Source organism: Schistocerca piceifrons, chromosome 9 (assembly GCF_021461385.2).
Source record: "Schistocerca piceifrons isolate TAMUIC-IGC-003096 chromosome 9, iqSchPice1.1, whole genome shotgun sequence".
NCBI classification, from domain to species: domain Eukaryota; kingdom Metazoa; phylum Arthropoda; class Insecta; order Orthoptera; family Acrididae; genus Schistocerca; species Schistocerca piceifrons.
In genome coordinates this window covers 121642396-121666757 of record NC_060146.1, presented here as the reverse complement: position 1 = coordinate 121666757, position 24362 = coordinate 121642396, and positions in this window count along the sequence as shown.

Sequence of the window (24362 nt, the reverse complement as noted above, 5' to 3'; positions counted from 1 at the left end):
TACAAATACTTTCAGAAATAACTTCCTGACACTTAAATCTATACTCGATGTTAACAAATTTCTCTTCTTCAGAAACGCTTTCCTTGCCATTGCCAGTCTACATTTTATATTCTCTCTACTTCGACCATCATCAGTTATTTTGCTCCCCAAATAGCAAAACTCCTTTACTACTTTAAGTGTCTCATTTCCTAATCTAATACCCTCAGCATCACCCGACTTAACTCGACTACATTCCATTATCCTCGTTTTGCTTTTGTTGATGTTCATCTTATATCCTCCCTTCAAGATACCATCCATTCCGTTCAACTGCTCTTCCAAGTCCTTTGCTGTCTCTGCCAGAATTACAATGTCATCGGCGAACCTCAAAGTTTTTATTTCTTCTCCATGGATTTTAATACCTACTCCAAATTTTTCTTTTGTTTCCTTTACTGCTTGCTCAATATAGAGATTGAATAGCATCGGGGAGAGGCTACAACCCTGTCTTACTCCCTTCCCAACCACTGCTTCCCTTTCATGTCCCTCGACTCTTATAACTGCCATCTGGTTTCTGTACAAGTTGTAAATAGCCTTTCGCTCCCTGTATTTTACCCCTGCCACCTTTAGAATTTGAAAGAGAGTATTCCAGTCAACATTGTCAAAAGCTTTCTCTAAGTCTACAAATGCTAGAAACGTAGGTTTGCCTTTCCTTAATCTTTCTTCTAAGATAAGTCGTAAGGTCAGTATTGCCTCACGTGTTCCAGTATTTCTACGGAATCCAAACTGATCTTCCCCGAGGTCGGCTTCTACTAGTTTTTCCATTCGTCTGTAAAGAATTCGTGTTAGTACTTTGCAGCTGTGGCTTATTAAACTGATTGTTCGGTAATTTTCACATCTGTCAACACCTGCTTTCTTTGGGATTGGAATTATTATATTCTTCTTGAAGTCTGAGGGTATTTCGCCTGTTTCATACATCTTGCTCACCAGATGGTAGAGTTTTGTCAGGACGGGCTCTCCCAAGGCCGTCAGTAGTTCCAATGGAATGTTGTCTACTCCGGGGGCCTTGTTTCGACTCAGGTCCTTCAGTGCTCTGTCAAACTCTTCACGCAGTATCGTATCTCCCATTTCATCTTCATCTACATCCTCTTCCATTTCCATTATATTGTCCTCAAGTGCATCGCCCTTGTATAGACCCTCTATATACTCCTTCCACCTTTCTGCTTTCCCTTCTTTGCTTAGAACTGGGTTTCCATCTGAGACCTTGATGTTCATACATGTGGTTCTCTTATCTCCAAAGGTCTCTTTAATTTTCCTGTAGGCAGTATCTATCTTACCCCTAGTGAGATAAGCCTCTACATCCTTACATTTTTTCCTCTAGCCATCCCTGCTTAGCCATTTTGCACTTCCTGTCGATCTCATTTTTGAGACGTTTGTATTCCTTTTTGCCTGCTTCATTTACTGCATTTTTATATTTTCTCCTTTCATCAATTAAATTCAATATTTCTTCTGTTACCCAAGGATTTCTACTAACCCTCTTCTTTTTACCTACTTGATCGTCTGCTGCCCTCACTACTTCATCCCTCAGAGCTACCCATTCTTCTTCTACTGTATTTCTTTCCCCCATTCCTATCAATTGTTCCCTTATGCTCTCCCTGAAACTCTGTACAACCTCTGGTTCTTTCAGTTTATCCAGGTCCCATCTCCTTAAATTCCCACCTTTTTGCAGTTTCTTCAGTTTTAATCTACAGGTCATAACCAATAGATTGTGGTCAGAGTCCACATCTGCCCCTGGAAACGTCTTACAATTTAAAACCTGGTTCCTAAATCTCTGTCTTACCATTATATAATCTATCTGATACCTTTTAGTATCTCCAGGGTTCTTCCATGTATACAACCTTCTTTCATGATTCTTAAACCAAGTGTTAGCTATGATTAAGTTGTGCTCTGTGCAAAATTCTATCAGGAATACAAACAACAAATCGTTTACGAATGAAATAAACAAAAGTATAGAAAAGTTAAGGTAAAATGAATGCATGAAAAGTGAGAAGAAATCGAAAATGAAATGATTGTCGGAAGAACTTTCAGCATATAGGAAAATCATAACAACCTTCGGTGAAATTAAAAGCAAGGGTGGTAACATTATATTGGAAAGTCTACTGTTAATTGCGGAGGAGAGCGGATAGGTGGAAAGACAACAGTGAAGGCCTCTATGAGTGGGGCGGTTTGTATGACATGATAGAAGAAGAAACAGGAATCGGTTTAGAAGACGTAGGGAATCCAATATTAGAACCAGAATTTAAAAGTTCTTTGAAAGACTTAAGACCAAATAAGGCAGAAAGGATACACAACCATCCATTAGAACTCTAAAAAAAATGTTCAAGTGTGTGTGAAATCTTATGGGACTTAGTCCCTAAGCTTACACACTACTTAACACAAATTATCCTAAGCACAAACACACACACCCATGCCCGAGGGAGGACTCGAACCTCCGCCGGCACCAGCCGCACAGTCCATGATTGCAGCGCCATAGACCGCTCGGCTAATCCAGCTGGCAACAAAAAGAGTATTCACGTTCGTGTGTAGAATGTATGAATCTGACGATATATCATCTGACTTTCGGAAAAATATCATCCACACAATTCCGAAGACTGCGAGAGCTGACAAGTGCGACAATTATCGCACTATCAGTGTGAACGTGTGGGTGCTATTCTGTGATTCTGCGCAACGGATTAATCTGAGATGTTCTCTTTCCCTGTGGCTCCTGCAAGATGCAATTTCCACCCCCACACTACTACAGAAGTCAGACAGACGCTCCTAAAGTTCTAAAGAGAAATGCCTGAAAAAAGAAAATGACACAAAAATTCACAAAATTTCTTACATAACTAGTGGGATACTTGGGTACTGGAGTAGTGCTAGTTAGTGTAAGAAAAACATGAAACTAACGAAAATTATTATTTATTTTGCAAAAATTCTGAGAAATCATAAAGGCACTTTTAGTTATGAACAGAACAAGTTATTTCTGGGTTCTTTTCGGAATGTGAAGTTACCTCTTAAGGATAGGATTCGCTAATGAAATTTCTATACAAAGTTTAAAAATGTTATTGACTTGGCATAATGGCTGAGAGCCGTGCCTACTCAACTTGAATAATTATCCGTTAGAATGTTGCTAGGTACGGCCGAGGCTGTCGCATGTGAAATACATTGAAGCGTACTGTTGTTGAGGAAATATGGGGCTCGCAAGAGCTGTAGCACACAATACCATAAGCTGCGATGACTACTGTATGCGCCGCCTGTTGCTGACAAATAAGATAACTCTCGTTCTATCTGTATTGACCGCCGCCAATCAAACTCTCCAAATGGTTCAAATTGTTCTGAGCACTATGGGACTTAACATCTGTGGTCAGCAGTCCCCTAGAACTTAGAACTACTTAAACCTAACTAACCTAAGGACATCACACACATCCATGCCCGAGGCAGGATTTGAACCTGCGACCGTAGCAGTCGCGTGGTTCCGGACTGCGCGCCTAGAACCGCTAGACTACCGCGGCCCGCTCAAACTCTCCCTATGCATTGATGAAGTCAAGGACTCCTAGTCACCCCTAGTCTAACTATTGGTGTGATACACTGGTCAGATAACCAGTCCACTGTGATGTCACTCAAAAATTCGCTCGCAGGCGTTTAACTATAACTCTGTCCGTTCACACCCACAATAAGTGTGGTGGCCAACACAGTAAACAACACTTATTCCTAAGGACTCAATATAGAGAGTCGCACTTCGATTCGCTCTCGACAGAGGTGCTCTCCCAGTGAAGTACTGAGGAGAGGCTTGTTCCTCGCTCTTTGAGTACACGTATGATCGCACACGCTCTCGTTACGTGTTCTCGCTCCAAGAGGGACAACGGAACGGCCCCTCTCCAACCCAGACGTGAAGGGGTATATCTTTCAGTCTCTTCCATTACTCCTTCAGCTCAAGGTGTCAGGAATACCGTCTGCCAATCTGCATTGCTCTTCTAAAACGGGAGAATGACGTTTCGTTTAAGGCGATCAATCCGGAAATCTGTAGCATCGGCGTTTGGCGTTTGCTGTCTCCCTGTGAAAACCTCTGAAACTGCATGCTACGTTTGTAAAGAATGCGTAGGCTGGCCGCTCCCACACAATGTAGCGGAATTTGCTTTTAAGCCGAACATGGGGTCGTTCTTCCTCTCACTCGGGCAAACGCTGTCTGCTCTACGGGCGGTCATTGGCCGACGTAGATAGGCTGAATTGTCCTCTCAAGGGACCAGCCTCCTGGCGCGCGGCCTGCCTCTCCCAAAGTAAAAGCTCCTGTGACCGTCATGTCTGGAATGTGTGTGTGTGTATGCCAGCCTCGAGTATTCCAATCTTGGTGCGCATTTGTGATTTACTTGTTATTTGCATATCGTTTACATGAATTCATACAACATTGACTTTATCTTATCGAATTTGGATTCGAATGAAGCGTCTTGATGTGCGGAATATGATTGTGAGGGCGGAATATGTAAGCAATGAAGGTCAGGAGACCACGACGTCTTACTTCAGCGTAACAGCTAATACATTCAAATTGCTGACTGGAACAATGGCAGAGAAATGGAAAAGGAAATTAGGGACGTGTTAGATGACGATCAATCTGGCTTTAAGAAAGGTGCGTAGCCAAGAGATGTCTACTAGTGAGAAACATCGTCCTTGATTCGAGGAAGAAATTTCTGAAAATGTATGTCTGGAGCACACCATTGTATTGTAGAGAAACATGAAGCGTGGGAACACCGGAAAGAGACGTGGTGCTGCTGACGAATGTTGAAAAATACTGGACTGATAAAGTAAGGAATGTAGAGTTTCTGTTTAGAATCGGAGAGGATAGGAATATATGGTGAACACTGTCAAGAGGAAGGGACAATATGATAGGACATCTGTTAAGACATCAGGGAATAACTTCCATGGTATTAAGGGAAGCTGTAGAGGGCAAAACCCGTAGAGGAAGACAGAGATTAGAAACAGCCAGCAAATAATTGAGGACGTAGGTTGCAAGGGTTACTCTGAGCTGAAGAGGTTGGCACAGGAGAGGAATTAGTAGTAGGCTCCATCGGACTAGTCATAAGACTGATAACTCAAGGAAAAAGTTTCCACAAACACTATAAGCAAGCACTTTTTTGAATTTCTGTCCAAATATACTTTTGTTGACGGATTGCATAAGCATGAGGTGTTTCGATAACATTAAATAATGGCATCATCTCTTTGTTCATTTTAAGAAGTTTATTTGAAGAAGTCTATATCGCTTGAACTTGAGCATATGCCGGCTGTATTACGCAGAAGTCAAACTATAAAAATTCGAACAACAGATTGCCGAATTGTCAGTCGGATACTATTGGCCCTCGCACGCTCAGTAGGTTTTGGTGGTTCTGAGAATATTTTCGTCACTATCAATATAGTCAATACTTGTAGTATTGACAATAGGTCAGTATTGGCCCTCAGACAGCCAGTATATTGAATTATTGACAATAATATTGGAGACATGTTGATAATAATATTGAATTTCTGAAAGTCCCTTAACTTCGGTGAGACATTTCTTCCATTGCAGATGACAGGCATGACTTGTATGTTGCTAGCGCCGTACTAAATGGTCGAAATTGCTCAAACCAATGACAACAGAGTTCGCTCAGACTTTTACAGACTGTACGTCCAACAAGAAAGCAGTACTTACCTAGCAAGCCGACAGTCGGCGAAACATCCGGAAATGTGTCTCGGTAGGAGTACAGTTCGAGCACTTCGCTTTGTCTCTCCTATGAAGTTCTTTCAAACGAATCGCGGACTGTAGGCAATATGCAAGGGGGGCAGAGAGGGATGGGAGGGGGAACAAAAGAAGGCACTTGCCCCTCTTGAGATCTGAATATAGCTTTTTCATTCAATACAAAATTCTCAAATATTTCTGACATTGATTATCAGCGATTTTCCTAAACTGCAGGTTTAACACTGTTGAGCCAACGGAGAATGTACTGATTTCAGCGTTATAGTACTTATATTTTTGAATTCTTTTAGTTGTCACCCCATTAACATGAAATTATTACGTTGGTTGCTAGATGTGGCGGCGATATCCGCGCTGCTCTGCAGTGAAGATGGATGCGTAACTTTGAGGAACCGCGCTGACATTATCCTCTCGAAGTTTTCTCTGTCACTTCCACATACAGCTCTTATCGAACTGCTGATACACTTGTGCACGGATTCCGACGGCAATTCAAATGCTTCAAATGGCTCTGAGCACTATGGGACAACATCTGCCGTCATCAGTCCCCTAGAACTCAGAACTACTTACACCTAACTAACCTAAGGACATCTCACACATCCATGCCCGAGGCAGGATTCGAACCTGCGACCGTAGCAATAGCGCGGTTCCGGACTGAAGCGTCTAGAACCACTCTGCCAAAGCGGGACGGCAATTCGCAGAGCAATATATAAATAACCGAGCATTATACGTGACCGTCATCCTTCCTTCAGTTCCCATCAAGAGACCCTGTCTGTTTGCTGCACAAAGGAATTATAACAGCAGTTTATAGTTTTCTGTGGACAAAGAAGTGGTTGAAGCGATTTCATAAATTTACTGTAGCTGTACTGTCACAAAACTCAACACCAATATAAAAACACTCAAAACGTTTTGTATTGTTGCAGCTGCGCTTCGGATTTCTGTCATGAAAGCGCAGCAGTGAACAGTTATACAAGATGGCGACAGGCGCCGAGAATGCGTATGTTGTGCTCGACATGTATTCACATCTGTCTGCCGTAACTGTGGAACGACAATTCAGAACGACATTCAACAAAGATCAAGCAACTGTCAACTCCATTCCACGATGGTATGAGCAATTCAAAGCTTCAGGATGCCTCTCGTAACTTTACGCGTATTTAGGCGAGCTATTTCCTATGAAGTGAACTTGTTTGTATGGCTGACCAGCTAGCGGTCCCAGGGCCCAATGCGCGGCGTTACCGACACAGTTAAAGCGCCGCAGGCGGCCCAACCGCAGCGAACGTTGATGGCGAGCCCTGGTGCGGGTACAAAGGCTTGACAGGAAGTGGGTAAATCCCGGCTCGGGGAATTTGGACAGCGATCTCGCTATTAGATGAAGAGACGATGCTCCAGCAATGGCGGACAATCTGAAAGATGGCTAAGTTACAGCTCTTAAAAATTAGACAGTAAATCACAGTCAAATTATAGAACAAATTTGAATACATTGGCAATCTCAGAACAATGAGGCACGTCCAATGACATGACAATACTTTTAATATCTTTAAAACTGCAAAAGTTAATACTTTACTCTGACTAAGCATTTCCACACTGAACCTCTGAATTAACTACTTCTAAATGTTCCATGTGATTTCAACATCCGATATCGCAGATGACAGCACTGCGCTGTAGCTGTCATGCCTAGAAGCTACATTTCTATATCTATTCTATTTATTAACTTTTGACATCTTTTATATCTTTTCTGTTGCCCAAATGTTTCTCAGAACATCGGCCGCGCGGGATTAGCCGAGCGGTCTGGGCGCTGCAGTCATGGACTGTGCAGCTTGTCCCGGCGGAGGTTCCAGTCCTCCGTCAGGCATGTGTGTGTGTGTTTGTCCTTAGGATAATTTAGGTTAAGTAGTGTGTAAGTTTAGGGACTTATGACCTTAGCAGTTAAGTCCCACAAGATTTCACACACATTTGAACATTTGAACATCAGAACATCGTATCTTCGACAATAACAAAACTGCAAATCTTTTTATGCTAGTGAATTTATTTAAAGAATATGTTAGTATTTTTGCTAAATATTTAACTATTGATTACAATGCTAATACAAAATTATGATAATTTAAGAAGTGATGAATCTCTTGTGTTAACTGACACCACTTTTGTAAAGAGCGGCAAAAGGCGTTTCTATCAAGCAGATGCAAATAATTGTTGAAACAATATTAATGACAATTTGTAGTCATTGAACGAAAGAACGCTTGCACAAGAATACTGGCTTGTTTATTTATGAACAAACATTTATTCATACGTATTGTGCATGGTATGAGTGTGACTTAATGTTTATAATATTCTTTCATTTAAATATTGTTGTAAGATGTTAGTTTAGTGTGGCAACTGGTCATGTTAAATCATGTCTCTAAAACTTGAGAGCGATTTGTTTTTTGTGGGAATGGGCTTCAGCCAATGAGAGACGTTGGGGGGACACCACTGGAGATGGAAACTTTTCAAGTGAAGAGCACAAGAGAGTGATTCTGGACACTTTTACGTTTGCGCTTGAAGAAGGCAGGTCTGCCTGTGGTAAAAGGTGGTATTTGATCCAGTAGGTGATTCTGGGTGATGAACAGCCACTACGATACTTTTAATGAGACTATCAGGTGAGACCTTGGAAAAGGTGTACACTTTATGTCGAGTTCTTGGAGAAACAGACTTTCCTGTGGATGCATGATTCGACCGTAAAGGGGATTGATTCTGGGCAGTGGAAGGCTGCTACGATACTCTTGCTCTTTCCGATTGCATTACGGAATTGAGAATAGAAAGTGTACGAGTTTCTACTCGTTATCCCACATATATTAATTTATGAATCATCAGGGTCAAATCTGAACCATTTTCAGGTGGTGAATATTTTGTGTACTGTGATCATGAAATGAACTTAGTATTCTGGGTCTCAGATTTAGCTTGAGGATTCTCTACCATTCTCGTACTGCTCTCAACGCAACTATACTGCTTTTGATAAGGTTATTTTCTATCTGTATTTTGCGTATGTAGGACCAATTTTCGTTTAGTTAAGATACACTTTCCTGAACAAACGTTATTCAACATAATTATCTGTCGTCTATACCAATTATAGTCGCTAGAATAGAAACCTTTTCATTAAATTATTGATTTATCTGTTATTTTATATTTCTGTGTATTTTATTAAGGCACAATTCTAATCAATGCATCGACTATTTGACTGCGGGATCACAGCTTCACGTTATTATCTGCAGCGAGTTCGAGTCTCGGTCGGGCACACAATTTTGATCTGCCAGGAAGTTTCATTTAAAAATATATTTCAAGCCAGAATTCGATTATGAAACTTTGGGATGTTATTCTTAAAGAATCAATCAAATAAGTTATGCAAAAAAATTTCCATTTTTTCCGAATTTTGCCCTACATCTGCCCCTAATAAGTGTTCCTTTCTTTAGGTTTATTGTGTGTTTCTCCTCTTAGTGAAACATTAAAATGGTTGTTTCTGTTGGTTATTTTTCTTTATATCTGACAGGATTTTTTTCAGTCGTTCTGAATTTTAATATTTCAGATTTTTAATCTCACTATCAGCCTAACACTACTGGAATATAATAAGTCTTTGTGAATATTTTCTATTCGCATTTCATAACGCATTGATTATTCTCTATGTAAGCATATTATGATATTATTTGAGACAGTTAAATAAAACAAATAGTATCCATAATTAATATCAAAAGATTGGAGGTATTACTCAAATATGCACACCGTTTAGACATCAAAACAATTTAGCTTATAGGAATGAACGGCCCATTCTACTCAGTCAGCCTCTAATAAGCAATTTTTAGTTTTTTATGGGACTACTAATGAAGGAATCAATTTAAAACTTTTTGCACATTATTTACTGATTTTTGGACAACATTTTCTGATTTTATAAGAAACTCGGTCATCCGAGAAGTTGAAGTTACTCTGTACAAAATGAGGTGATTCCATAACGGACATCTTGCAGTCTGCAAATCTTATCTGAAATCAAAAATTAACCAGCTTTCTGTATAGGATATTGCACACGGAGTAGTAGCACAGTTTGTTGAAATTGGACAAAATAAAAAAACGACGGGCATTTCAAACAAACAAGTAGTTTTGGTCATTCCGTCAGCTCGAAATACACTGAATTTCAAGCTGAGGAAATGGATTGCGGGTACACTACTACTGATATCTTCCTGAAATTTGCTCGAATTACTCATCGAGCATGTCCGCAAGGAGTAACAGGCTAATTTTGTATTTTAATTTATTCATTAGATACTGCAAATAACGCGACAAAAAACACATAACATCAGGTAAATAGAGTATTACTCCAAAGGAAGCCAGGAGTTAGTTAGTGTCATTTGGAAGAAGAAATTATTATTTTATAGACACAAAATGTTTTTGCAAGTGGTGTACGTTATAAATGTTTAAAGTTTATAGACTCTTTAATATCAGAAAATTTAATACTTCTTCTGTAAACGTGAAAGTAATTGCGTGAGTTCTTGTTAGTACACTTTTGCATTACACGTAGGCCATAGAAATAATCTGTTCGCTGTTGTACTCAGTATTTAGTATATTGAATGTAACTGGAGCTTAAGTGTTTAAAATTATTCGTTAGAAGTGAAAATAATTTAGCTTGTTTATGCAAGAAATGCAATCTCGCGACGTCAAGTGTCTGTATCTATATGCGCATAAAGCATGAATTAGGTAGCATAGAAACACAGTTTCAGTACAACAAAACATACGCCATGAATCAACAGGTTCAATGTCTTTCACTTTTACAGCAACATAAACTGAGAATTAATTATTTTACTTAATGGCTTGAGCCAAGCCGCTATCTGTTCTGGACTTTTTACTTACGTTAATTCTTTACCTTTTGTAGAAAAATATTTGCGATAGTCAGGTCTCAGAACTCCTGTATCTATGTGCTTTAGGCTGCGCTATTTCATAAATAATTACTGAAATTAAAATTTCCACGTAATGGTGGACAACAAGGAGACCAGCGGTGTTGCGAAATTACTTTCCTATAAACGAAAACTTGTAAGCACATTTACTGTTAAGTCTCTATATCAGAGCAAATAAAATCTAACAGAATAAGAGACCCGAGCACAGCAATTCGCTGTTACTCACATCGAGTCTTCAATTATGTTTATCATGTAGATAAGAAAATTCCGTCTTTTGTAACTGAATGTTTTATTTCTTTCTAACCAAACATGTTTCGTCTATTCAGGCTAAACATCATCTGTCGTTCTCATTTTCCTGTGATTTCATCACGGTTTCTAGCACCATAATAATATTTCACTTTCAACCAAAACCCCATACACTTTGTATACTTTATATTAGGTATCGAAAGTATCCACGTGCAAGCTATACAATCGCCTCAGCACGAATTCCTCATGTTGCAGCTCGAAAATGGCTATCTCAGAAAAACATTAGACAAAGGCGTGTGATGTTAACAGGATGAGAAGTACACGACTAGGTTCAGCGATCATCGGCAAAAGAGACATTCTTTTGTCTCCGACTTCATGGCCAAGCTAACTCAAATCTTAACCGTCTAGTCTCCTGATTCGCTGGAAGCGCACCGTTTCAAAGCACATCGCACGGATGAATCACCGTCTAGTCTAAGATGTGACTTCCGTAGCAGACGATAGCAGCGCATATGTAGTCTTTGCACCCAGTCACCGACTTACAATTCGCGGAGTGATGAATAACACGAAAGACCTTTACGAACAGACAGATTTCAAATTGTAAGATGCGTAGTTCAATTTAAAAACAAAACTTTCTCCCAGATGGTTTTTGTAGTAATTGTAAAAATAACTGGTATTCCCAGAACATCAAAAAAATGGTTCAAATGGCTCTGAGCACTATGGGATTTAACTTATGATGTCATCAGTCCCCTAGAACAGAACTACTTAAACGTAACTAACCTAAGGACATCACACACATCCATGCCCAAGGCAGGATTCGAACCTTCGACCGTACTGTATTCAAACATTACGAATCACCCCGAAGGGAACGATCTATTGATACGTAATCAGCATGGTTTCAGAAAACATCGTTCTTGTGCAACGCAGCTAGCTCTTTATTCGCACGAAGTAATGGCCGCTATCGATAGGGGATCTCAAGTTGATTCCGTATTTCTAGATTTCCGGAAAGCTTTTGACAGCGTTCCTCACAAGCGACTTCTAATGAAACTGCGGGCCTGTGGGGTATCGTCTCAGTTGTGCGACTGGATTCGTGATTTCCTGTCAGGAAGGTCGCAGTTCGTAGTAATAGACGGAAAATCATCGAGTAAAACTGAAGTGATATCAGGTGTTCCCCAGGGAAGCGTCCTGGGACCTCTGTTGTTCCTGATCTGTATAAATGACCTGGGTGACAATCTGAGCAATTCTCTTAGGTTGTTCGCAGATGATGCTTTAATTTACCGTCTAGTAAGGTCATCCGAAGACCAGTATCAGTTGCAAAGCGATTTAGAAAAGATTACTGTATGGTGTGGCAGGTGGCAGTTGACCAGGTGATCCACATGAGTTCCTAAAGAAATCCGTTGGAATTCGATTACTCGATAAATAGTACAGTTCTCAAGGCTGTCAATTCAACTAAGTACCTGGGTGTTAAAATTACGAACAACTTCAGCTGGAAAGACCACATAGATAATATTGTGGGGAAGGCGAGCCAAAGGTTGCGTTTCATTGGCAGGACACTTAGAAGATGCAGCAAGTCCACTAAAGAGACAGCTTACACTACACTCGTTCGTCCTCTGTTAGAATATTGCTGCGCGGCGTGGGATCCTTACCAGGTGGGATTGACGGAGGACACCGAAAGGGTGCAAAAAAGGGCAGCTCGTTTTGTGTAATCACGTAATAGGGGTGAGAGTGTGGCAGATACGATACGCGAGTTGGGATGGAAGTCATTAAAGCAAAGACGTTTCTCGTAGCGGCGAGATCAATTTACGAAATTTCAGTCACCAACTTTCTGTTCCGAATGCGAAAATATTTTGTTGAGCCCAACCTACATAGGTAGGAATGATCATCAAAATAAAATAAGAGAAATCAGAGCTCGAACAGAAAGGTTTAGGTGTTCGTTTTTCCCGCGCGCTGTTCGGGAGTGGAATGGTAGAGAGATAGTATGATTGTGGTTCGATGAACCCTCTGCCAAGCACTTAAATGTGAATTGCGGAGTAATCATGTAGATGCAGCGGTCGCGCGGCTCCAGACTGTAGCGCCTAGACCCGCTCGGCCACTCCGGCCGGCCCAGAACATCCTCACTACATTTTTGACGAAGCTCTCATTTCTGATAAAAGGGTTCCATGTCGGTGGCAGGAAGACGTCCGCCAGCCCGCGAGGTTGCTGGCACAATATTTGCTCCCTTCTGCCGATTCTTTCTCTCTTATGCAATCCGCCGACCCCGATCCATCTCCGCGATTCGGATTTGCGGGGATCAGGGAGGCTCACCGCCCTCTCGTGAGCTCGTTATTCCAAACCCTCTGCAAGCTGGGACGTTCGCGTGCTGATCCCGGGAGGAAAGATATTCCGCAAACAGAATGGCGCTGAGCAAATCTTATGAAATAAAACCGCGGCCTCTGATCGCGACGTAAGCGGGGGAAGCGAACGCGGCAGTAGAGCAAGCCTGGAGAGAAAGTATCTGCTAGGACAGGCTGTTCGTGTTGGAGAGGCTTTGTGGGAGATTATTCTGGATTTACTTAAAAACCCCTGAAAATGTGCAGAATACACATTCGAGTGACAACCATATATCCATGTAATAAGGTAAATTCTCCCGTTTGTTTCACTAAGTGATTATCTCTGACACTCTGTTCATTTCTAATAACGTAATAATCATTTTATCTAAAAAGAAAGAAAAACTCCGCCCGAACAGTCCATGAAGGCCCAACGGTACCAACCGGCCGCCGTGTCATCCTCAGCCCACAGCCGTCACTGGATGCGCAAATGGAGAGGCATGTAGTCAACACACCGCCCTCATTGACATATGTCAGTTTACGAGACAGGAGCCGCTACTTCTCAATCAAGTAGCTCCTCAGTTTGGCTCACAAGGGGTGAGTGCACCCCGCTTGCCAACAGCGCTCGGCAGAGCCTAAACTTCGGTGATCTGATGGGAACGGGTACCACTGTGGCAAGGCCGTTGGCAATCATTTTATGTTAACACTGTTAATATTTGCAGCCAGTTGCTGCGTCAGTTGTGTTTGTCATGCAGATTTCCGCCTGCTTAGCTGGGTGGTAACGTGCTCGCCTCCCACGCAAGCGGGGCCCGGGTTCGATTCCCGGCCGGGTTGGCGATTTTCTCCACTCCAGGACTGGGTGTTGTGTTGTCCTCATCATCATTTCATCCTCATCACCGGCGCGCAAGTCGCCCAATGTGGCGTCGAATGTAATAAGACTTGGGCTTGGCGGCCGAACTTCCGCGAATAGGGGCCTCCCAGCCAACGATGCCATACGCTCATTTCCATTTCCATCATGCAGATAAGAAAATTCCATCTTTTGTAGCTGAATGTTCTATTTCTTTCTAACCAAACATGTTTCTTCTATTCAGACTAGGCATCATCTATTGTTTTCATTTTCCTGTATCCATACATTCTTCTGTTCAAAAATTGTTCAAATGGCTCTAAGCACTATGGGACAACATCTGAGGTCAGAACTACTTAAACCTAACTAACCTAAGGACATCATATACAACCATGACCGAGGCAGGATTCGAACCTGCGACCGTAGCAGCAGCGCGGTTCCGGACTGAAAAGCCTAGAGCCGCTCGGCGACAGTTCATCTGTAGGCACTAGATATACACAGTAGCCAAGTTTCCTTCTGTACTAGATATAAACAAGATCCACGTGTTCTTCTTTGGGTACTATACATGCACAACATAAATGTTTTCTTCTGTACGCACCAGATGTACACAGCTGTTCTGGTGTAAAATATTCACAGTATCCATGTGCCCTGCTGTAACTACTTGATGTACACTGTATACACGTGTTCTTCTGTAGGTACCAAGTATGCACAGTATCCCTGTATTCCTGTGTATGTATTACAGAAACACATTACCTATTTGTTCTTCTACAGGTATCAGAGACACACAGTATCCATGCGTTCTTCCATAGGTAAAAGATGTATGCAGTTACCATGTGTTCTTCCGTAGTTACTGGATGTACATACTATCCATATTTTCTTCTGTAGGTTTTGCACGGTTGTGACCGTTAGTTACCTTTGAGAATGGACGTGATAAAATGGAAATGCCTGTCGCTAGGGCCTCCCGACGGGTAGACCGTTCGCCAAGTGCAAGTCTTTCGAGTTGGCGCCACTTCGGCGACTTGCGTTTCGATGGGGATGATATGATGAAGATAATGACCACACAACATCCAGTCCCTGAGTGGAGAAAATCTCCGACCCAGCCGGGAATCGAACCCGGGCCGTTAGGTATGATATTCCGTTTCGCTGACCACCCAGCTACCAGGGGCGGACATTGGAGGCGGTGAGATGTTGTTAGTCAACAATGCCTTTAAAGCGATGAAACACCCTAACTTTGAACGAGGTTATGTAAGGGCTGCGAGAAGCTGAATGTTCCTTCCGCGATCCTGCAGAAAGACTTGGCAGGAATGTAGCCACTGTAAATGGTTACTGGTAGCGGTGGTCACCAAAATGTACGGTCCCAAGAAGATAGGGCTCCAGACGGTTACTTGGCACTATCGACAGGAAAGACCATCGTGTTCGGTGTACGGCTCTAGCGCATCGTATTGCATTTGAGCAGCAGTCTGAGCAACATTTGGTGCCACAGTGACACATCGAGTTGTTATAAATCTTTCACACCTGGGACAGGTCCAAGCAAGACGCTCTGTAGCGTGCATTCCATTGATCCCAAACCACCGCCGCTTACGACTTCAGTAGGGTCAAGCGAGAATTCACTGGACAAGAGCGTGCAGGTCTGTGTTTTCTGATAAAAGCTAGTTCTGTCTCCGTGCCAGTGGTGACAGTGTATTGGTTAGGAGGTCAGTTGAGGGTCTAAAACCAACCTGTCTGTATGCTAGACACACTAGACCAACACTGGAATTGTGGACTGTTTGCCATTTCGTATGACAGCAGGAGCATTCCTGTGGTTATCCCATGCATCCTGGCTGCAAATTTGTACGTCAGTCCGGTGATTCGACCTGTTGTGCTTCCATTCATGAACAGCATTCCAGGGGGGTTTTCCAACATGATAACGCTCGTGCACATTCCGCTGTTGTAACCCAACGTCTACAGAGCGTCGACATGTTGCTTTGGTCTGTTCGATCACCAGATCTGTCTCCAACCGAGCATAAATGGGACATCATTGGGCAACAACTCCAGACTCATCCACAACATACATTAACCGTCCCTGTATCGATCGGCCAAGTGCAACAGGCATGGAACATCATCCCACGTTTGCATGCCTGCATTCAAAACATTCTGGTGGCTACACTGGTTATTAATATACCACAATTACGCATTTGCAGTGGCTTATCTCGCGCTTACGTTACCTTGCAAGGTTAATCATTTAAATACCGGGTGATCAAAAAGTCAGTATAAATTTGAAAACTTAATAAACCACGGAATAATGTAGATAGAGAGGTAAAAATTGACACAGATGCTTGGAAGACATGGGGTTTTATTAGAACCAAACAAAAAAAAACATAGTCCACGAAATGTCAGAGATGGCGCTGGACAGCAAAACGTCAGTGACTGCGCATGACAATCGTGTATAAAAGGAGCTGTGCTGAGAGAGAGAATCAGATGCGCCAGAAGTCGCAGCATGTTGACGTTATCTGAAAAGGCGCTTTTAGTGAAGCTGTATTATCAGAATGGGGAATGTGCTAATTCAGCGTTACGATCCTATCGCCATAAGAAGGGGATTCGAACAGATAAAGGTCCGTTGACAAATGCAGCTGTGGCGAGAATGATTTCGAAGATCGAAGCCACGGGTTGTTTAGACGATAGACCCCGTAGTGGCCGACCGAGCACAAGGCGTAATGCTGCTGAGACAGTTCAGGAAGAAATGGAGACTGTAGCGGGTTCGTCTATGCACGGAGAAGTCAGCGCTCGTGCAGTCGCACGTTGCACCGGCATTCCATACACTACTGTTTGGTTGGCACTTAGGCGTACCGTCCGATTCTATCCGTACAAAATCCATCGGCATCATGAACTGTTACCTGGTGATTTAGTGAAGCAGAGGGCATTTGCGGTGTGGGCGTTTCAAAAGATGGCGGAAGATGACGATTGGTTGAGTAAAGTGTTGTGACCGACGAAGCTCATTTCACACTCCGAGGGTCTGTCAATGCCCACAACTTCAGAATTTGCGCTACCGAAAATCCTAGAATTGTCGTGGAAACTCCATTGCACGACGAGAAAGTCACGGTATGGGGCCTTTTTTCTTCGAGGAAATGGGTGATTCTGATTTTGTAACTGCTACCGTGACGGGTGAGAGTTACGCCGATATGTTACAGAATCGCATCATCCCCACCCTGACTAATAAACTCCTGCTGGAACGTACGATGTTTATGCAGGATGGCGCTCCACCCCACATTGCTAGACGCGTGAAAGATCTCTTGCGCGCATCGTTTGGTGATGATCGTATGCTCAGCCGCCACTTTCGTCACGCTTGGCCTTCCCGGTCCCCAGACCTCAGTCCGTGCGATTATTGGCTTTGGGGTTACCTGAAGTCGCAGGTGTATCGTGATCGACCGACATCTCGAGGGATGCTGAAAGACTACATCCGACGCCAATGCCTCACCATAACTCCAAACATGCTTTACAGTACTGATCACAACATTATTCCTCGACTACAGCTATCGTTGAGGAATGATGGTGGACATATTGAGCATTTCCTGTAAAGATCGTCATCTTTGCTTTGTCTTACTTTGTTATGCTAATTATTGTTATTCTGACCAGATGAAGCGTCATCTGTCGGACATTTTTTGAACTTTGGTATTTTTTTTGGTTCTATTTTAAAATTTATACTGACTTTTTGATCACCCAGTATGTTATCTAAAAAATGCGAATCAAATCGGTTCATAATTTTTCGAAATTTTTGGCAATAACGTTAAACCATGACTTGTCTTATATAGTAGTGTAGAGTGTAGATGAATTGGGAATGCGATGAATATAGGAATATTATGAATAGAGAAATACACTACAACTCCTACATATGGCCCCCATAACGACATTGAGGACTAGGTTAGCTGCATCTCTCACGCAGGTGTTAGGCAATCATTGTTCCCGCACTCCATAAGTGAGTGGAACTGGAAGAAGGAGTAACGACTGATAAAATGGGAAGGGCCCTCTACCAGTGTTGCTAACTCATACGTATTTCGTCCAACCAACTTTCAAAATCTGTAACATGTTGTTTTGTAGGGCGGGCAACCACAGCCAAACTTCGACATTTTTCCAAAGAAAATTCCGCACTGGCTGTATCAATGATTTTTATTAAATCTGCGATCGGTTTCGCACCACTTATCGGTGCATCCTCAGGCAATATACTCTATTTATAACATGGTAACGTTGAACATTGCCCTGTATCCACTCTCCATCATTCACATTCAAAATACCGTCATCTGGTGAAAGCGGTAGTTAAAACTTAAAAAACTGTTTATAAAAAGTTTTTAAATGATGGGAGCGGCAATTACCGCTGCGAGGAGCCGCGTGGCAGCGGACAGGGCCGTGATTCCAAGCATTTTGCCTTATCGAGCAGCGCTGAAACCAATTGTGTGTTTCATAAGACATGAATTGCAAGTAGGCAGCTAATAACTAATCTACTGGGCTTCTTAACAAGAATGAGAAAGGGCTAACTGTGTGGGATGACAAAACGTGGTATGAGGATTAAGTGTGGAATTTCTCACTTAATAAGAGTATGAACTGTTGTGGATTGGCAAGAGCGCCAACCCACTATGAGAGGAAGCCGAAAGGCACGCGTTTTAGCTCATGCAGGCTGGCGTGAGGTCTGGAACAGGTCAAGGAAATCAGACTAACAAAAAACGTACGTAGCTGCTGGAATACTTAACTTTAATCCATAATTGGTGAACATCGCTCTTGACGGTACATGTTTTACAGCATCAATAGTAACTGGTAATGGCGCCTTGCTAGATCGTAGCAAATGACGTAGCTGAAGGCTATGCTAACTATCGTCTCGGCAAATGAGAGCGTAATTTGTCAGTGAACCATCGCTAGCAAAGTCGGCTGTACAACTGGGGCGAGTGCTAGGAAGTCTCTCTAGACCTGCCGTGTGGCGGCGCTCGGTCTGCAATCACTGATAGTGGCGACACGCGGGTCCGACGTATACTAACGGACCGCGGCCGATTTAAAGGCTACCACCTAGCAAGTGTGGTGTCTGGCGGTGACACCACATAAAGTCTGTTGTCTTTGCCGACCATAACAAATGCCTTATCTGTTCATATTCGTATATTATACGAATTTTTTGCCAATTCGGTTCAGAGTCAGCTAGTGTAGTTTTCACATCTTCAACAGCTGCTTTTGTGTCACCTGACTCGATCTCTTTAACAGTTTCAAAAATATTGAAATTACACACCCTCTCTTTTCTGAGAAGTAAAAAATACAAACACGTACTATATCGTAATAGTAATGTCGGTGATCGCGTCCACGAATATACTACGATTACCAATGTTCTTTTTCAACAACTGGTTTCTGTGCGGTTTTTTCACATCACTTATATGGACACACCTTTTTTCGAGTTCGCTGAGTAATTCACAATTATATGCCTGGCAGAGGGTTCATTGAACCGCTTTCGAGCTATATCTCTACCGTCCCGCTGTCGAAGAGAGCGCAGAAAAAACGAACACGTAATCTTTTCGTGTGAGCTCTGATTTCTCTTATTTTATTATGACGATGGTTTCTCCCTATGTAGGTGGGTGCCAACAAAATATTTTCACACTTTGTGGACAAAGTTGGTGATTGAAATTTCATGAGAAGATTCTGCCCCACTAAAATCGCCGTTGGTTAGCTATTGCCATAACAACTCGCGTATTATATCCGTATCTCCCTCCCCCCCCCCCCTCCCCATTTCGAGAGAGTACAAAACAAGCTACCTCTCGTTGAGCCCTTGCGATGTCCTCCGTCAGTCGCAGCAGTACTCCAGAAGAGCTAGGGTAAGCAGGCTGTTTAGTAGACGTGTTGCATTTTCTAACTCTTCTGCCAATAAATCGCAGTCTTGGGTTTGCTTTTCCCACAACGCTACGTATCTGATCTTCCAATAAGTTGTTAGCCGCTTTCACATGTTTGTCGACCTTATAACTCTCAGTCTCGAATACTTGTAATTGAGAAGATATTGACAAAAAATTCATCGCACATTATCTATCGGCTCATTATGAGTCCAGTTTCTTAACTCTTCATGTTTTCACCATTCTTGTCTAAATTGTTGCATATATATAGATATATATATATATATATATATATATATATATATATATATATATATATTTCTCGGGCATTGTTTATCAAAACATATACACGTCTCAGAAAACTGACTACTTATCCAAAGTGAAAAGAGTTAAATAAATTATTTTTGACAATGAAATCATATCCAAGTAGGCTGTATTCTTCTTATTAGCCGTGCAATTGGCCAACTTCAACTGGGGGTCATTTTCAAGCACCTGTAATAGGTTCAAAAACTATGCGCTTCGTGCACTATAGAAAGATTTATGCGCTGTTTACCTTACAGCACCACAGTACAATGTACAATATATGAGGAATTTGGATATTTTATATATTTTTACATTGTACTAGAACTTCAACTTAGTGTACGAGCATTATGTATAAATGTTCGTTCATTTAAATTATTCTGTCCCTCCTGTCAATGATCTATTAATGGAGATTTTAGTTGTTAGTCTGACTAATATGCCCCATGAGGATGTCCGACATATATTTGGTAGCATAAAGGCGACAATGAATGTTACAATTTTACGTGTAACATGACACATGATAAGTGAGCTATGATTCAGCTAATACTGTAAGACTCACAGGTATGAGTTCTAAGTGAGGCTACTTTTCTCAAAATTGTAGCCGCTACTTCCATATCTCATTAAGTACAGTAATCCAGATGGCTCATACAGGCAATCCAAAGTAGGTCCCTTCTCCTCAACATAACACCTGTAATCCAACTACAGTTTTCCAGTTCTATTACAACATTGTAGGAATAAATGCGACTAGTACCTATACAACCTATTATTGGTGTTAATGTACCACATGACCTATTAGTTACTGAATCGCTATTGTTTTATTTTATAGACTGACTGGCACACCTCATTAAAAGACCTGACATAATCTTTTGTAGTTCGGACCTCGTACTGTAATTTCTAATACTACAGGTGACATAACATAATGCACGAGTTCCGATCCTCCAATTTAGTAAGGTAGCACAATTGAGAATAACGACAATAACATCCCTGAGAATATTGCGCCAGTAGCTTACTTATTATTATCGATCATCCACACATAAGTTTCTAAACATTAAAAGTGAAGGATCGAAACCCATGCGTCATATGTCATGCCACATGTAGTATTATAAATTACAGTACAAGTCCGAACTACAAAAGATTACGTCAGGCCTTCTAAACATGTTTGATCACATCTTTATATATGCTATGATATATGTGTTGGCTAATGGACGTAATCTTTTACGCTATTGTATTGTTTTTGTGCCGCATACGCACAAAAATATAGTGTGTAGCTGTCCACATGCATCACCGATGTATTAGAATGTGAAAAGAAGCTGAAAGCTTAACATATGTAAGTAACTTGATTTACAAAAATCTGTGTATATGCGAGAGCTTGTAGACAATTGATACATAAACCAATGTCTCGAGTGCCACCATTTTTCAACGTATTACAGATACCTGAATATGGCCCACGGTGGAAACTGGCCAATTGCTCGGAAAATAAAAAGTCTACAGCCTACTTGGATCATAGTTTTAGTCTCGAATCACGCTGAGGCTGTGATCCCGCACAGTTATAAAATTTTAGATGAATTTACTCAAAACGGTTATAGACTGTTTCCAGTGTGTTGCTGATAGAGATGGGTAGTTCGCGAACGAACGGGTGCAAAGGAACGGTTCACGAAGATGAGCGAAAGGACCGAGGAACGAATTCCAAGGAACGATCGGTTCATAGTTCACTTCGGTTGCGCCGGTCTACTAATAGTACCCAGGAACGAGGAACGATCGGTTCATAGTTTACTTCGGTCGCGGCGATCTACTTATAGTTCCCGGGAACGAGGAACGATCGGTTCATAGTTCACTAGTTCACTTCGGTCGCGGTGGTCACTTCGGCAGTTCTCGTCTCAGTCTCGGTCTCCCTCGGCCGCACTCGTCGTTCTTCGCATGACCACCTGTCTCAGTTCCACTGCCGACTGCTCCTAGTTAGTTCAGTATCCAGTTGTTCGTTTCGTTCACTGCGCTCGCCCATTTTACATGTGTTCCAAACTGTTCTTGCACTTGGGTCTAGCTATTCAGCGTCCACGATCGGTAATCAAAAAGTATTTTATAGTTACGTAAATTACATAACAGTTACGTTGTATGTAATAGGTACGTCTTTTCAGGTAACAAAAGGGCATATCAGCTCACTTCATTATATCGATGAACAGCAGAAGACATATTATAACAAGGCAAGTTTCTTTGTTATTTATACACTCCTGGAAATTGAAATAAGAACACTGTGAATTCATTGTCCCAGGAACGGGAAACTTTATTGACACATTCCTGGGGTCAGATACATCACATGATCACACTGACAGAACCACAGGCACATAGACACAGGCAACAGAGCATGCACAATGTCGGCACTAGTACAGTGTATATCCACCTTTCGCAGCAATGCAGGCTGCTATTCTCCCATGGAGACGATCGTAGAGATGCTGGATGTAGTCCTGTGGAACGGCTTGCCATGCCATTTCCACCTGGTGCCTCAGTTGGACCAGCGTTCGTGCTGGACGTGCAGACTGCGTGAGACGACGCTTCATCCAGTCCCAAACATACTCAATGCCCCCATCCGGAGATCTTGCTGGCCAGGGTAGTTGACTTACACCTTCTAGAGCACGTTGGGTGGCACGGGATACATGCGGACGTGCATTGTCCTGTTGGAACAGCAAGTTCCCTTGCCGGTCTAGGAATGGTAGAACGATGGGTTCGATGACGGTTTGGATGTACCGTGCACTATTCAGTGTCCCCTCGACGATCACCAGTGGTGTACGGCCAGTGTAGGAGATCGCTCCCCACACCATGATGCCGGGTGTTGGCCCTGTGTGCCTCGGTCGTATGCAGTCCTGATTGTGGCGCTCACCTGCACGGCGCCAAACACGCATACGACCATCATTGGCACCAAGGCAGAAGCGACTCTCATCGCTGAAGACGACACGTCTCCATTCGTCCCTCCATTCACGCCTGTCACGACACCACTGGAGGCGGGCTGCACGATGTTGGGGCGTGAGCGGAAGACGGCCTAACGGTGTGCAGGACCGTAGCCCAGCTTCATGGAGACGGTTGCGAATGGTCCTCGCCGATACCCCAGGAGCAACAGTGTCCCTAATTTGCTGGGAAGTGGCGGTGCGGTCCCCTACGGCACTGCGTAGGATCCTACGGTCTTGGCGTGCATCCGTGCGTCGCTGCGGTCCGGTCCCAGGTCGACGGGCACGTGCACCTTCCGCCGACCACTGGCGACAACATCGATGTACTGTGGAGACCTCACGCCCCACGTGTTGAGCAATTCGGCGGTACGTCCACCCGGCCTCCCGCATGCCCACTATACGCCCTCGCTCAAAGTCCGTCAACTGCACATACGGTTCACGTCCACGCTGTCGCGGCATGCTACCAGTGTTAAAGACTGCGATGGCGCTCCGTATGCCACGGCAAACTGGCTGACACTGACGGCGGCGGTGCACAAATGCTGCGCAGCTAGCGCCATTCGACGGCCAACACCGCGGTTCCTGGTGTGTCCGCTGTGCCGTGCGTGTGATCATTGCTTGTACAGCCCTCTCGCAGTGTCCGGAGCAGGTATGGTGGGTCTGACACACCGATGTCAATGTGTTCTTTTTTCCATTTCCAGGAGTGTATATTTTTTGGTTTCATCGACTTGATTTTTGTGTCTTTCATATACAAAACATTGCATTTAGGAACGCTCTAATTATTTTTAAGTTTGGTTGTTTCCAATTTGCATTACCTGCTAGTTAGGTTTCTTTGACAAAGAGAAAAGTGGGTTGTGGGTCGTTTTGGCTCAGTAGGAACAGCGGTGCCTCTCCATTTGAAAAGACATAGAGTGCCATAAAATCTTATTTACTTATTATCTCAAAAACATCTGTTCAGAAGGAGATTTTAAACCAAAAACTTTATTACTGCGAACTTAATTATTATTATTATTGCTGAATTAACTTTAATAATGCAACATAAAAACCTAATTTTTACTAAGCGTGTGACGCAAGTATGATGAGAAAACCACATTTTATTTTATGCTACTTCGCCTACGAACTCAGAGACAACGTGAAGTACCGGTATATATAGGGTGTAAACGATTATTGTTTACAACGTAGTATAGCTATGTAGTGGAAGTCGAAACGAAGAATTTTATACAAGACATTTGTGGTCTATTAAGTTGGGAAACAGCCA